Source organism: Choloepus didactylus, chromosome X (assembly GCF_015220235.1).
Source record: "Choloepus didactylus isolate mChoDid1 chromosome X, mChoDid1.pri, whole genome shotgun sequence".
NCBI classification, from domain to species: Eukaryota; Metazoa; Chordata; class Mammalia; order Pilosa; family Megalonychidae; genus Choloepus; species Choloepus didactylus.
Window position 1 is genome coordinate 165205298 of NC_051334.1, and position 9657 is coordinate 165214954.

The window sequence follows — 9657 nt, forward strand, 5'->3', positions numbered from 1 at the left end:
ATTATAGTACCTAGTATGCAATAAGTACATTTTCCCTTATACTGTTCTGTTGTCAACATTCTGTACTAGTGTCATATCTTAGAAGTATATCATGCAAGCACCTGTCTATTTTTGTAGTGCTGATCTGTGGGATACATACCTTTAAACAACCCCTTTCAATCCTATTTGCCTTCAAAACAAGTTATTCTTATAATCCTATTAACAAACAATCATCACCCCTAACCATTCCCATACCTTTGAATTCACCATCATTAACATATCTGAACATATTAGATTAATCTTTTCCCCTCGACTAGCTTCTGTCAATCACTAGGTCCCCAATATTCTGCATTATAAGACTGATTTTACATTGCTCAGAGAGTCATAGAAGTGGTAACATACAATATCTCTCCTTTTGTATCTGACTTACTTCACTCAGCATTATATCTTCAAGGTTCATCCAGGTTGGCATATGTTTCAGGACCTTGTTCCTTCTTACTGCTACATAGTATTCCATCGTATATATATACCACATTTTGTTTATCCACTCATCTGTTGAAGGACACTTGGATTGTTTCCACCTCTTGGCAATTGTGAACAATGCTGCTATGAACATCGGTGTACAATTGTCTGTTCGTGTCACTGCTTTCAGATCTTCTGGGTATATACCGAGAAGTGGAATTGCCGGATGGTAGGGTAATTTGATATCTAGTTTTCTGAGAAACCGCCAAACTGAGTTCCACAGTGACTGTACCATTATGCATTCCCCCCAGCAATGAATAAGAATTCCAATTTTTCCACATCCTCTCCAGCATTTATTGTTTCCTCTTTGTTTAATGACAGCCATTCTTATTGGTGTGAGATGGTATCTCATTGTGGTTTTGATTTGCATTTCCCTAATAACTAGTGAAGATGAATATTTTTATGTGTTTTTTAGCCATCTGTATTTCCTCTTTGGAAAAATACCTTTTCATATCTTTTGCCCATTTTATAATTGGGTTGTTTGTACTACTGTTGTCGAGTTGTAGGATTTCTTTATATATGCAGGACATCAGTTTCTTATCAGATACATGGTTTTCAGATATTTTCTCCTATTGAGTTAGCTGCCTCTTCACCTTTTTGACAAAGTTAGTTGAGGCACAGAAGCTTTTGAATTTGAGGAGTTCCCACTTATCTATTTTTTCTTTTTTAGCTTGTGCTTTGGGTGTAAGGTCTAAGAAGCTACCTCCTATTACTGTGACCTGAAGATGTTTCCCTATATTATCTTCTAAGAGGTTTATTATGCTATCTCTTATATTGAGCTTTTTGATCTACTTTGAAGTTAACTTTTGTATAGGGTGTGAGGTAGGGGTCCCCTTTCATTCTTTTGGTTATGGATATCCTGTTCTCCCAGCCCCATTTGTTGAAGAGACTGTTCTGTCCTAGTTCAATGCATTTGGGGGGCCCTGTCAAAAATCAGTTGACCATAGATCTGGGGGTCTTTTTCTGAACTCTCAGTTCAATTCCATTGATCAATGTGTGTATCTTTGTGCCAATACCATGCTGTTTAGACCACTGTGGCTTTATAATAAGCTTCAAAGCCTGGAAGCCGGAAGATTATTGGAAGGATGAACAAAGGGGCATATTTGGAATCACTCTTTCCCTCCAATATAGGTCTGTAAGCACCACTATATCTACATGTGTACCTGAGCTTCTCTTGCGATGCGATTTTGCTCAGGTGACTCCTTGTTCCCTCCTGCAATGAGACCACTAGTGGGTCTATCCCACAGTCCCTCCACATTTACCTGACCTTCTCTGGATCCTGGGGGATGGTGCACAGAGTTTAGACTCCATTTAGACACCCCTAAAGTCTCAACTATCAGTGTTGCCGCTTAACTGCAGTCTAAGGCAATTTACCTGATTCCTTTCTTCCCTGTGTTTCTCTGGAGGTACCCCTGACTGAATGCCCACCACTGCTGCAGTTCCCACATTAAAAGCCAGGCTCAACCCTCTATCATGGGACTTGCCCTTATGAAGCTCATCACTGCAAAGGAGAGGCTAAGGCTGCTTACAATTGTGCCTATGAGTCTCCCCCTGAGTACCTCTTTGTTGCTCAGATGTGGCCCTCTCTCTCTAGCTAAGCCACCTTGGCAGGTGAAATCACTGCCCCCCACCATGTGGGATCTGACTCCCAGGGGTGTAAATCACCCTGGCAATGTGGGATATGATTCCCAGGGATGAACCTGGACCTGGCATCGTGGGATTGAGAACATCTTCTTGACCAAAAGGGGGAAATGGAATGAAACAAAGTAAAGTTTCAGTGGCTGAGAGATTTCAAATGGAGTCGAGAGATCACTCTGCTGGACATTCTTATGCACTGTATAGATAATCTTTTTTAGGTTTTAACGTATTGGAATAGCTAGAAGTAAATACCTGAAACTACCAAACTCCAACCCAGTAGCCTTGATTCTTGAAGATTGTATAACAATGTAGATTACAAGGGGTGACAGTGTGATTGTGAAAACCTTGTCGATCACACTCCCTTTTTCCAGTGTATGGATGGATGAGTAGAAAAATGGGGACAAAGACTAAATGAACAATAGAGTGGGGATGATTTGGGTGTTCTTTTTTACTTTTATTTTTTATTCTTATTCTGATTCTTTCTGATGTAAGGAAAATGTTCAAAAATAGATTGGGGTGATGAATGCACAACTATGTGATGGTACTGTGAACAGTTGATTGTACACCATGGATGATTGTATGGTATGTGAATATATTTCAATAAAACTGAATTTTAAAAAATTGAATAAAATAAACATTTATAATCTTACCACCCAGGAAAAGAAAGCAAAAAAAAAAAAAAAAATAGATTGGGGTGATGAATGCATAACTATATAATGGTACTGTGAACAGTTGATTGTACACCATGTATGACTATATGGTATGTGAATATATTTCAATAAAACTGAATTTAATTTTTAAAAAAGCCAGGCTCAAAATATCTTTGTTTAGGCCAATGATTCTCAAAATGTAATCCTTGGTCCTGCAGCATCAGCATCACCTGGGGACTTGTTAGAAATGAAAATTCTGGAGCCCCACCCTGGATCTGCTGAATCAGAAACTTGGAGGGTGAGGCCTGGCTGTCTGCCATTTATCAAGCCCTCCAGGGGATTCTGATGCTTGCTCAAGTTTGAGAATCACTGCCCTAGACCTTAGTTATTGCCATCACTGGTATCTGGGGGTACAGGGATTTCTGGGGGTACAGGGATTTCCTGGGGCTCCAATTTGATTATTCCGTACTGCAACAGCCCCATTGTACTTTGTAATTATACCTTCTTTGGTATGATTATTTGTCTATCTCCGTCACTAGCAGTGAGCTCCCCAAGAAGGGACACCCCATCCATATTCCTTCATTATTCTATCCCCAGTGCCAAGCATGATGCCTGGCACATGGTTTGTACTCAATCAGTGTTTGTAGAATGGGTAAAGAAGAACCCTCATGGGCCACCTAAGTTACTGGATGTCATATTTTGCTCCATACTAAATTCAGCAAGTTCCCAAGGCAATTATTGATTGAAGATGTTCAAATTGTAGAATGTGTTTTCACTGTAAGCTGGTATTGGGGATTGAACTTTGTTCTCTACAAGACATGTTCAAATTCTAACCACTGGTCCTGGGTGTGGACTCATTTGTAAGTAGGGTCTTTGAAGATCCTATTAAGATGAGACCAAATTGAATCAGGGTGGGCCTTAATCCAACAGGACTGGCGTCCTTATAAGCAAAAGAAATTTGGACATGAAGTAGAAGCCACAGGAGGAGACAGAAAGAGACAGACAGCCATGTAATGGAGGTGGAGATTAAGAACGCTACCAATTTCAGAGAAGGCATGAACTGGTGTTACCTTACTTTTGACTTTCTACCATCCAAAACTGTGAGACCATAAATTCCTGTTGTTTAAGCCAACCAGCCCATGGTATTTTGATATAGCAGCCCTGGCAAGCTAAAACAGTTGGGTACAACTGATAAATTCACTTTGAAGTTTTCTCAACTTGAAGTCAACAATGAGGACAACTTCAAATTATTCCAGAAAGTGACTTCCACTCAGCAAGCTTCCAATGTTGAAGAGCCATAGTTATTGGCCACTCCCATTACAGGGTGTGTCCTGAAGGATACTTCATTTGTTGAGTCAAAACCTTGACCATGCAGAACACTGAAAACCTCAGGGTCAGTCCAAGAGGAAACATGAGAAGTGCTTAAAAGGCCTGAGGACCTTTTGTTGGCACTAGCCAACCACTCCCCTGCCCTTTGAGACCACTTCGGATTCTTTGGGGGAAATAAAGATGGAATTAGACACTCAGAAACACTTCTGCATAGCTTTCTCCCTCTTTCCTGTCACTCCTGGAGCCAGAGGAGCTGGTGCAGGTTTGCTATGTGACCAGGAGAGAGCATTAATTTACAAAGGGGGTGGCCCCTCCCCAGGAACCCAGAGTTGGGCAGGAAATTGGCTGGAGGGGTGGGGGGGTAGGGGGAGCAACAGGATCTCACTGGAATGTCCTGCTTGCCTGCCTCCTCAAAAAGAGGCTCAGTGTGGGATTCTATTCCCCCAGTTGCCTTCATGGAAAAGAGTAGAAAGTAGTGTGTGATAGGGATGGAGGAAGGTGAAAAGGCAGGTTGAAGGAGCTGTTTGGAGCTTCTCCTGTTTGGAATCCCTAAATTGAGTATATGTTGTTAGAAGCTTTTCTTGCCTGGAAGAATCAAGGTTTACACTTCCATCTGCTCATTTTCTATAAACGCAAGCCTTCCTGGTATCACTTGGCAATGGTAGGTGAACCAAGACACAGCCTTTTCAGGCAAGCTCCGTTCTAGATGTTTACTGTATGTAACCCTCAGAGAGTGTGCCAAGAATGCAGATGAAGCCAGGGTCTATCTCAGAGTGCCTGCAGCTGAAACTCTTTCCTACCCAGGCTCCAACCCAGGGCACACATGTGCCCAGTGCAGGAGGTGGTGCTCAGTAGCTGTGCCTCAGAAATGCAGTGATCCCTCATCCAAGGGCCTAAGAGAAGCATGGTGATCAGGGCATTGTAAAATACTCAGCCACCACTCTGGGCGAAGCCATGTGATGGGGCAGCTTCTGGCACCCTATCCCCTTGGAAGGGCATGCCTTACCTGATGTCTTAGTTTTCCAGGTTCTATGACAAATATCACACACTGGGTTGGCTTAAACATCAATCATTTATTAGTTCACTGTTTCAGAGGCTAAAAGTCCAGAATCAAAGCATTGATAAGGCAATGCTTTCTCCCCGAAGTTGGTTGCATTTCTGCACTGGCTTGCTTCAATCCTTAGGGTTCATTGGCTTGCATCTCTGCCTCTCCTTGGTTTCCACTGACTTTTGGCTTCTTGCTTCTCTCTGGCCTTCTCTCCCTAAGGCCTCCAGTAATATGGATTTAGCACCCCCTCATTCTGTTGGGATCTTAGAAGCCCCTAGTCACACATGAGTCCACACTCTGACTCACCTTAACATATTCAAAGATACTATTCACAGATGGGTTCACACCCACGGGAATGTGGATTGAGATTATGTCATTTCCTGGGGTATATAATTCAATCTACCACACTTTGGAACACCATTGTATGGTCCATCTTCCAAAGTACTGCTGTGTGCATCTTCCCGGTATATGCTCATAACAACCCTGTGTGGTAGACAGGGCAGGAACTGACCCCATTTAAGAGAAAAACAGGCTGAAGCCCAGAAAAAAATCAAGCAGCAGCTATGTAGTTTTCACACTGTGATCTAGATGACCCAAGAGGTAACCTGACTGATGCTACTTGCAGGGTGGGGGTGGAGGATAGAGAAGGTAAGCAGGCAGGGCTCTATCCTTCCCACCTCTGCGTCAATTATGGTAGCTCCTCCTTAACCTGATTTATATGTGGTCCACTCATCCCACTAGCTGGCTGCCTAATGCCTGAAGAGGTTTCCCAACTCCCATGTGATCCCAGGTCCTTGCAGGATGGTGTCTGGCAAACCAGCCCCCGAGGGTCTGATTCTCTCCAGAGCCAGGAGGACAGAACAGAACAGAATAGAGGGCTCTGAAATGCCTCCAAGCTCTGGAACATCTCTGGGGAAAGGGCTGTGAGGGTGAGCAGGAAACAATGATTGATGGTTTGGAGAACACGTGTATGTGGCTGGCCAGAACCAAGGGTGTGATGGGGTGGGAGGCTGAGAGGTCCTCTCAGACCACTTTTCATATGTCTTACTGCATCCCAAACCTGGATGTCCAGAAAGTGCCCCTTGTGTAGAACTTGTTTGTCTTCACCAGAAAGTTTCAGATCAGGCTAGAGTGTATGGGGTATAGAGAAGGCTGAATCCTCTCAGGTTGCCCAGTAGAGTACTGAGTATATTGTCAAACCCAAGGACAACCCCATCCAATCCATCCCACATTCTCCTACGTAGTTCATCTTCTTTACACACTCTGAGCAAGTAATGTCCAATTCAAGCATTTCAGTTAGATCCTGCCCACCTGAATTTTAAATTGCCTTGCCTGGTTCTTGAGGGTTTCCTACGCTGATCCCAGGCTTCCCCAGTCCTGTACCCATAGCCTCTGCTTTCTGGACATGTTTCCTTACTAATTCCTCACTAGTCCCCTCCCATCCCACCCCCACCCCAACCTCCACCCCCAGACCACATTTAATTCTACCTACCTACCCTTACTCTTGAAATTCCAAGCCAACAAATGTTTAGTGAGTCTGTGAGGCAACCTGTGGCACCCAAAGAGTAATGATGGGCCCTTCCCTCAAGGAGATCCTAAGAAAAGTCTTGCCCCTTTCCTCCCTGCTCATAGAAATTCTCCACTCCCATCAAGCCCAGCTAGAACCCTGCCTCCCCCAGGAAGACAACCTCACCACTTTGGTGTGCACTGCTCTCCCTTGATTTATAGACCAGCTATGAGTTCATGTATTCACTGGCATACTTACTGGGTGAGTTTGTCTCCCCAGTGGGATCATGCACTTCCTGAGGACGGAGACCCCCATCTCACTTCCTCCCACCCCCTTGCCCTCCCAGGCAGAGACCAGGGCCAGATATGTCCCAAATCATATTACTGTCTCCAATTCCATGTGGTTTCAGAGGCCCACACATCCAGTCACTGCCCCTAGAGACTGCTGGTAACCAAGGACCAGCCTCTACAGGCATCTCATCTTTGGGGTTTCTGTTTCAGTATAATGACAAAGACTGGAAAATTCTTTCTTTGGGCATAAATTACAATTCTCCAAAAGAGAACTTAGGAGACAAACAATGTCGTTTAGGGCAAATTCTCCGAGTGAGATACAACTCCTCTTTGTCCAAAATGGACCCCTTATTAGTTCTAAGGGGGATGCTTGCCTTTAGTTCTAGGAATTCACCCTTCCCATAGCCCCCGATTTTACAGGTTTGTGTTGCATAGCCTTCATCTTCTTTCTTTGAGACTGCTGAGGCAATGCTTGTCTTTCATTTGGAGGCAGAGTCCCACCGTCCCCCATCCCTACTGATCCTAGCTGCTCATCTTTTGACCTTGTATCAAGGTTGAGGTCTAACACTACAAACCAGATTCCCCTAGATCAGGACCTTCCTGGCTTTGCTTCCCACATACTGCTTGACACATGATGGACATGATGGGACTCATGTTCAAGAAACAACAAACATTCCCAAGTTCCTTCTCTGGGTGGGAAGTGGTATATAATAAAAAAAAAAAATCTCTTCTCCCTAAAGCACAGATTTTGTCTTTAGATGTTGTATTTTCTAATGGGCACTAAGACCAGTCCAGCAGGAAAAACCTATTGTTAAACACCTTGTCTAGAACAGTGCCAGTTTATCCCTGTTGTTTTCCAATCTCTCAAACCCAACTGTAGCTTTGAAGGTTGTTGAGGGCCCTTTGAGAAGCCCAGATCATATTCACCTGGCCTCAATTATCCCAAAGAGTTTCAGTTGATTAAGTAGGTATGAATTTTCCGTACATAGCCACCCATGAAATTTTTCTCACCAGGCTATTTGCTTAAATGTTCAGTGAGTTGACCCTTGCCAGCACTGTGGCTGCCAGGGCACCCTAAGAACCCTTTCAGACAGGTTCATGTGAGGCTGTCTTGGAGAGGGAGGGCAAGATCTCTTGAGATCATTTAATGTCCCCAGCTCCCTCTTGAGAGCGGTCCCTCCAGAACGGGCATATGTCCCATTACAGATATGTCCATCTCCAAACCCCTGGAACCTGTGAATATGACCTTATTTGGCAAAAGGGTCTTTGCAGGTGTGATTAAATTAAGGATCCTGAGATCATCCCAGATTACCTGGGTGGGCCTAACTTCAATGACAAGTGTCCTTATAAGAAACAGAAGAGAAGGCCATGTGAAGATGGAGGAAGCGACTGGAGTGAGCAACCACAAGTTGGAAGCGGCAAGGAACAGCATCTCCCCTAGAGCCTCTGGAAGGAGCGTAGCCCTGCAGATAACTGGATTACAGACTTCCGGCCTCTAGTACCATCAGATAATAAATTTCTGTTGTTTTAAGTCACCCAGTTTGCGGCAATTTGTTATGGCAGTCCTAATAAACTAATACACCCTAGGATATTTAATAGAGTCCCTATGTGCTGTTATCTGAGCTGTTTCCATTTTGGAGTTCAAGGAGCAAGAAGTCACGGTGTGAAGTTAGGAAACATTTTCATCTGAGATTTTTCTCCAGGTGGCTTCATCACCTGCACTCTAGTCGGACAAGTCAACCAGTGCCTTCTATGGGCTGTTAACCCAGCCCTTCCTTAAGGCCAGTACAGTTCTACATGTGACAAGCTTGACAAGCCCAGTCCCTTACAGATATCAGACAAGGTGGCATAATGGAAAAGGGGACTCGAAGTAAATATAGCATTTGAATAAGCTCTGGGGCAGACCAACATGTTCCAAATCTACTTCTTCCATTTCTTATCTGTCACCTTGGACACTACCAAACTTCGAGTCCTTTTATTCATCGGCAAAATAGAGCAGTTTCTACATTGCAGGACTGTGAGACGATCGATGTGGCCTAGCCTTAGTGCCAGCGCACAGCTTTTTCCTGCCTCACTTCTCAGTCGGGATATTACCGGTGAATAAACAGCAAATAACTAGTTTCTTTTTTCCTTTTTACAGCATATCCAAATGTCTGTTAGTTCCCACCACCAGAGCTTGTTGCAAAGTATTCAGTACAGAAATAGCAGAATAAAACATAATTTTATTACATTTGAAAAGAGGGGTGAGCAAGGAAACCTTTAAAGACAAAGGCAGTGAAAGAGGATGAAGATCCTAATGGGTGGAAGGGATCGGCCGAGGGATCCCACCAATGTGGGTAGACAATCACATATCGATCATGATCCTTGGGGCCAATCTGGCACCAACAGCCCCGTGCAGTGAGTCACCAAGAGCATGGAGTCTTAGTGAACTCAGGGTTCTCTACGGCGATGCAGAAAAGCAAATTCCAGGTGGAGGGAAATCTAAGCAATTCTATTTGGGTTCTGGAATGCATCTGATATGTGTGCGTGTGTATATTATTTTTTTCCTTGGCAGGAGGCTTACTTTTCTAATCATGTTTCCCCTTAGGCTACTATTAAAATTAATCTGCATTCCTCAAGCACACACCATTGACAGAAGGGGGAAGGCAGCCAGAAGTGACAGGGTCAAGTCTACCTGGGATGATGTGTTTGAAA